Raw genomic sequence first — 6,474 nt, 5'->3', positions numbered from 1 at the left:
CACAAACAACAGTCAGAACCCACCCGAAGGTGGAAGGAGGCTACCAGAGAGATAAAACGATACCTTCGATCAAACTCATTTTGACAGGTGACCTCTGACCTCTTATCGATCAATCAAATTAATATGACAGGTGACCTTTGTTTGATTGACATCCGTTTGCTGACATCTGGGGATATGACTTTTGACCTCTTATCGATCGATCAAGCTATTTTGACGTGTGACCTTTGTTTGACATAGATTAGCCATCTGTTGAGGAGGCCTTTGACATCTAAGGAAGGGGGAGTTTATGGCTAGGGTTAAGAATGATTATAGCTAAAGTCAGGAGGTTGTGAGGAATATATTAGTTGAATGTTTAAATAAGAGAAAGGGTTAGGGTTAATAGAAAAGTTGTAGTTCAACATTTTAACAGCTTCAAAGACCCTGTAAGGTAAAGATGGGAAAATAATTAGATGTGTGGGGGGTATTGTTCGACCCCAGGTTTGAGGGCCAATGGGTGGACAGGGGAGGGGTTTCGAGTAAAGGATAAAAACCCTGAGACAGTCAGTGTGTAGAGAACGACTTTGGGGTGAAAGATAGCTGATTCAAGATGCCCAGGACAAGAAGCAGAGTGAGTGTAGAGGAAAAATCTACGCAGGCACCGGAGAGGACGTGTGCTCTGCGGTCTCTCATTTGTGAGACTCCGGTAACGATATTTGAAGATCAGCCCTTGATACCAAATGCTCCCAAGAAAAGGATGGTGTTTCTGTGCAGAACGCAGCAACCGCCGCCCGTGTCTCTACGGGAAGAATGGTCACTGGAGCCTTATGGAAGATGGGGCTATGTGTTCATGTATGAAACAGGTGACCTCTGTCTGTATCAGCTTGACGAGGGTGGTGAGAAGCCGGGACCTCTGACCACTGTGGGTATGCTAACTTCCAACGACTGGGGAGTGTTGAAACTAGCGATACCGCGTCATATAGAAGGAGGCAAGGGCTCGGCTGAGGAGGTGTTAACAGTCAAAGAAGAACCCGAAGAAATCCCAGCAACGTCTGCAGCCAAACGGCCGAGACTGGAGAGTCCAAGACTGAAGAATCCTCTGGATGATGCTGAGCTGGCCAAAACAAGGATGGTTTTCACTGCTGTGTAGCAATCGAAAACAGGCGTTACAGGCCGTTAGTTCTTCCGTGCAAGCCACCGGAAATCTAATGAGAATGAAGAGGGGGATCTTTTTGTTCTTGAGTGTTATAACTCTGACTGTGGTGTGTTTAGGACGCTGTTAGCAATACCTCATGCAGCCTGGGTGGAGAAGATGAATGATATAGCGGATCGAGTTTCCATGCTGTTCCGCAGTTGCCAGAACTGGGGTGAGATTCTAGCAGTCAAGAAAACCCTGGCTGTGTAGACCTCCCTCCGCTGAGAACCCTCCTCCTCAACTTCAATAACCACACCCCCTTGATGATCATCATTGACGTGTTTTCAAAAAAGGCTTATGTTCGCACTATGAAGAGAAAAACAGCCGCAGAGGTGGTAAAGGCTTTTGAATCCGTTTTTAGAGAAAGCGAGACCCCTAAAAAACTTCAAACTGATGCGGGGAAAGAATTTTTTAACAAAAAATTTAAGGTATTATTAGAGATCGTGTTGTGCATTTTGCTACGCCGAGCGAGGTAAAGGCATCTGTGATTGAGAGGTTTAACCGCACGTTAAAAACCAGGATGTGGAGAGATTTAACTGCTAATAACACACGTCGATACCTCGACATCCTGCAGGATCTCGTGGAAAATTACAACCACAGTTACCACATGAGCATCAAAATCAATCAATCCAAACGGAAATCTAGGTGACTCTAGAAAACACCTTTAAAGTTTTTCAGAACCTGTACGGCTCTGCACGCGATCGACGCTGCAAGGACTCAAGGATAAAGTTTAAAAAAGGAGATCTTGTAAGAATATCTAAACTGCGAGGCGTGTTTGACAAGAAATATGAACAAAGTTTTACAGATGAAGTGTTTACAGTGACCGAGCAGCTTGCATGATCTCCCCCTGTGTACAAACTCAAAGATTTTGATGGAGAAGCTATTGAAGGCTCCTTTTACGCGGAGGAGCTTCAAAAAGTTCAACTGAATAAAGACAAGATGTATCAAGTGGAGAAGATATTAAAACGACGCAGCATTAGGGGTGTAAAACAGGTTTTTGTCTGTTGGAAAAACTGGCCTGAGAAATTCAACAGCTGGGTCAGAGCCAGTGACCTTCACGAGGTATAAAGGGGGCCATTGCTACTCCTAGCCCGCTACATTACACCATGAACCGAACGGTAGAGGATGAGGGGTTTTATATCACCCTGCCCTCCAACGCTGGTCTCAACGTCTTTAAGAATAATACCAGTTCCAGTTTCCGTGTGGATTTAGCCCAGCATATCGATTTGGAAGGTTCGTGGCAGGTTGCCTTGACGGAGATTTCTTATCCGTACACATGGCATAATGCCCCCAGGGACCAGGCTTTTTTTGAATGGAGGAAAGTGGGGCTGGAAAAGTTCTACCGCCAGAATATAGGATGCAGACATTTCAAGGATTTGAATCAGCTCAAAGCCGAGATTGAGGGTCACCTTAGAAAAATAGGTTCTGATATTTATTTAGTCGTGAAAAGGTGGAAAATAGACTCGTGTATCAGGCAGGTGCCCAGTACCACCTGCGTTTTTATCCACCACTGAGCTACATGCTAGGTGTGGAGCCTGGCAAATGGATCGTATTTGATAAAAGGAGTTCCCCTTACCCGATGGATTTAAAAGCAGGTTTCTACCAGCTTTACTGTTACAGTGATGTGGTTGCTCCTCAGATAGTCGGCGATGCTTATGCCCCGCTCTTGCGAACAGTTAGAGTAGAGGGTAAGTTTGGCGATATAATTACGCATACTTTTAACCCGGTCAACTATCTACCTGTAGCAAAGAGGCATATTGAAAACATCCACATAGAGATTAAAACGGATCAAAACACTCTGGTAAATTTTACTTATGGGAAAACCGTTGTGAGACTACACTTCCGACCCGTGATATCACAACGCGTAATGAAATGATGGTCATTCACTCTGATATCACAGAGAGAGTAAGAGGGAATTGTGATTCTATCTCTCCCGATATATATATATATATATATATATATATATATATATAAACAGGTCGATCACAGACTCATTAGTCACTATCAAGCAAACGTTCAGTCAGAGGTCACCTCATTGTCTGTGTCTGTGTCAGGAGGAGGACAACAAAACAAAGCAACATGGTTCAGATAAACACCGCTTCGTAAACTATTACCAGAACCAGGTCGGAGGTACCCTGCCTGGTTTTTATGGAGCACCTGTAATGTACGGTCGCGGAATAGGCTCTATATTCTCAAAATTATTTCGCTACGTAGCCCCCCTTGTTAAAAAAGGTTTTGCTATAGCTAAGCCTCATCTGAAAACAGCAGCTACAAACATTACCTCAGATGTCATAGGCAAAACCATGAGAAGGATCTCTGGTCCTGCAGAGACGGGAGGACAAGAAGGATCGGGTATTATGGTTCTGTCACGAAGACCAAGAACGAGGCCGCCGGGTGAACGTGTGAGGAGGTCACAAATAGTGAGGCCGCTCAAAAGAAAGAAGTCAGTTGGAAGGATCAAGCCTAAAGGGAGGAAGTCTGCACGGAGCAAGGATATATTTCACTGAATCATAAATAGAGAGAGAAAGAGAGTAAAACATGGCTCTTTTGCATCACAAATCCCCTGAGTGCACCCTGGCAGAACTGGACTTATTTTCAGTCCCTATGACCCAGCTTTCTATCGAGGATAAGATCTACACGGAAATGATGCCTCTATCCGCTATTACTGAGACTGGTCCGATTGAGTTTTTTATACCGGGAGATGGTGAAAAGTATCTGGATCTCAACGATACCTTGCTACATCTACGTGTGAAGATCACCAATGCAGACGGCACAAACTTGGCGAACGACGCACCTGTGGGTCTCATCAATTATCCTCTCAATACACTATTCAGTCAATGCGATGTTACTCTGGGTGATAGATTAATTTCACAGTCTAGTGCCACCCACCCATATAGAGCTATGATCGAGACTCAACTTTTCTGAAGACACGTTAAAGAGTCAGTTCAGCGCTGGTCTTTATTATAATAGACACAGCCGGCGCCATAGACTCTATAGTAACCAATAATGGGCCTAACAGAGGGCTAAACCAGAGGGCTCTCTGTACAGCTAATTCCAGAGAAGTACACCTAATGGGCCCCCTCCATGGGGATATTTTTTTCTGTGAAAGGCTCCTGCTGAACTCTGTGGATATGAGAGTTAAACTAACCAGAGCCAGCGAGGCTTTCTATCTCATGGGAACCAGAGACTCGACTTTCCTATTAATGATATTAGGAGCCTCTCTTTTTATCAAAAAAGTTTCCGTCTCCCCCGCTGTTCGTTTAGGCCACACATCGGCCTTAATGAGAGGAAACGCTCTCTACCCACTGTCACGAGTGAATGTAAAAACATACTCCATCCCTGAAAATTCGAGGATATGTAATCAGGAGAATCTCTTTTTGGGAGCGATGCCTAAATATATTGTTTTAGGTATGGTGCACCACGAGGCATTCACGGGAAGAAGGGACTTGTCACCCTTCAACTTTAAACATATGTTTAATTGTGAATGCATGAAAGTGATGACTATGTAGACTCTGAAAATTGGAATCAATAAAATTTTTTATTGAGAACAAATGACGGTATCATTTTATTCATTTCTTACAGAAATTTATGGTGAAAAGGTAACCCAGCGCGGAGGTTTTATCTTTTTATGCAAACTATGTTCATCTGCAGCCTTGTCTCGCTCACCATGTCCAGATCTTAAAAAATGTGGGAAGAGGGTTATCTTCTTCTTCGGTTTTACAGATGGTATTTTCTCTATTCCGCTCGGCTCTGTTTTGAGACGACGGTATTGTTCACGGGCTTGCGGATTATTCACAGAGGATAGAGGTATGTTCAGTTCATTCAGGACATTGAGAAAACTTGTCCAGCCTGTTGGTTGCATGGTTTGGGCTTTTCTTTTAAAAGGGAGCAGAAGGTTTTTAAGTAAATCAACCAAATGTGATCCTCTCACAACCTGCCCCTGATAAACAAATTCTCCTCTGGTGGTCCAGCCATTTCTCTCAGATAATTTCCTCAAGATGTATTCACCATTTCTGCGATCGCGCTTTGGAAGGATTTTTAATACCTCACTCGCCGTTGCATCCAATTCTAGCTGATCGGGCTCGTGAACACGATCCGTCTCACGGGAATCTGATTCAGGTATTGTATCATTAAGACTGTTTCGCTGAAGAGTCACAGTCATCCGTGGCTCCTCCATCTGACCTTGCTTGATTAGGGTGAGGTATCTTTGCAGCAGGGCGTTGTATTTCTTAATTTTTTCATAAGAGGTCATTCCTGACTCGTCGAGTATCGCTCTCATTTTATTATCCAAATCATCCTCCGCCGTCTGTCTGATAGAAGTCTCTGACTGACTCAAGTGAGTGAGATGAGGTGAGATGAGAAACATCTTTTGTGTCGTCCTGAGCAACATCTTATCTTCTAACGATTCCGGCCACTAGATCCCCAATTATGGGTGCAAGAGCCGTTAGGATGGGGAGAATAAACCCACCTCCTTGACTTTTGAGAGGCAGCTGCTTACCTTTTAAACCGGTTCTCTTATCAGCCAGCAGTCTGATAACTTTCTTTTGCTTTTTCAAACTCCGATACTGGGGAGGGGATAGCTTAATGTTACCCTTTAAAATATTCAGAGCAATCTCACACAAAGCTTTAACAAAGTCGGGTGAACAATGGCCGAGAATGTCCTTACGTTTCTGAGGTGTGGCGTGGTACAGAGCTCTGAGTAACAGAGCATTCCTTTTTATACGGGCTGACATGATAAATTACTATGCTTTCAGAACATAGACAACTGGCCACTGACTAGGAAGTAAACCCGTTCTCAGTCTGTATTGTTCTGGGCATGAATGGTCGACGATTAAATACCCATGCGGCTCTCTGGTGGCGTCCTCAAAGCTCTCCAGGAAGATAGCTTTCTCTGAGGGGAAGATTTGACGGGCTAGTATATTCACCTGCAATCTGTCTCTGGGATTCTTAAACAGCACCAGGTAGTTACTGTTCAGGCTGATGGTGCGACTGTATTTCCCTTGATGAAATACATTTTGAGTCAACATCATGACACTCATATTTCTGTGATGTCTGTACTGTGTGAAAATTTTTACCACTTCAGGATGGTCTGAAGCCTGAAAAATGACATTGTCCAGAATAACCAAGTTCTTACGATCAGGAGGGAACAGATTTTCATCTTCAAAAGAATGAGGCAATCCTTCCACAAATTTGATGTTTTTATTCAGCCGCTGCAGTTCAGCGTACAATGGTTGGAAAGAGGTATAAATCCAAACAATATTATCAGGTACATCATCCATCACAGGGTTACACTTTTTTAAAAC

Source organism: Leuresthes tenuis, unplaced genomic scaffold, assembly GCF_036924035.1.
Source record: "Leuresthes tenuis unplaced genomic scaffold, fLeuTen1.0.hap1 SCAF_21, whole genome shotgun sequence".
Taxonomy (NCBI): domain Eukaryota; kingdom Metazoa; phylum Chordata; class Actinopteri; order Atheriniformes; family Atherinopsidae; genus Leuresthes; species Leuresthes tenuis.
The sequence above is the reverse complement of the archived record's forward strand: the minus strand, read 5'-3'. Positions refer to the sequence as shown.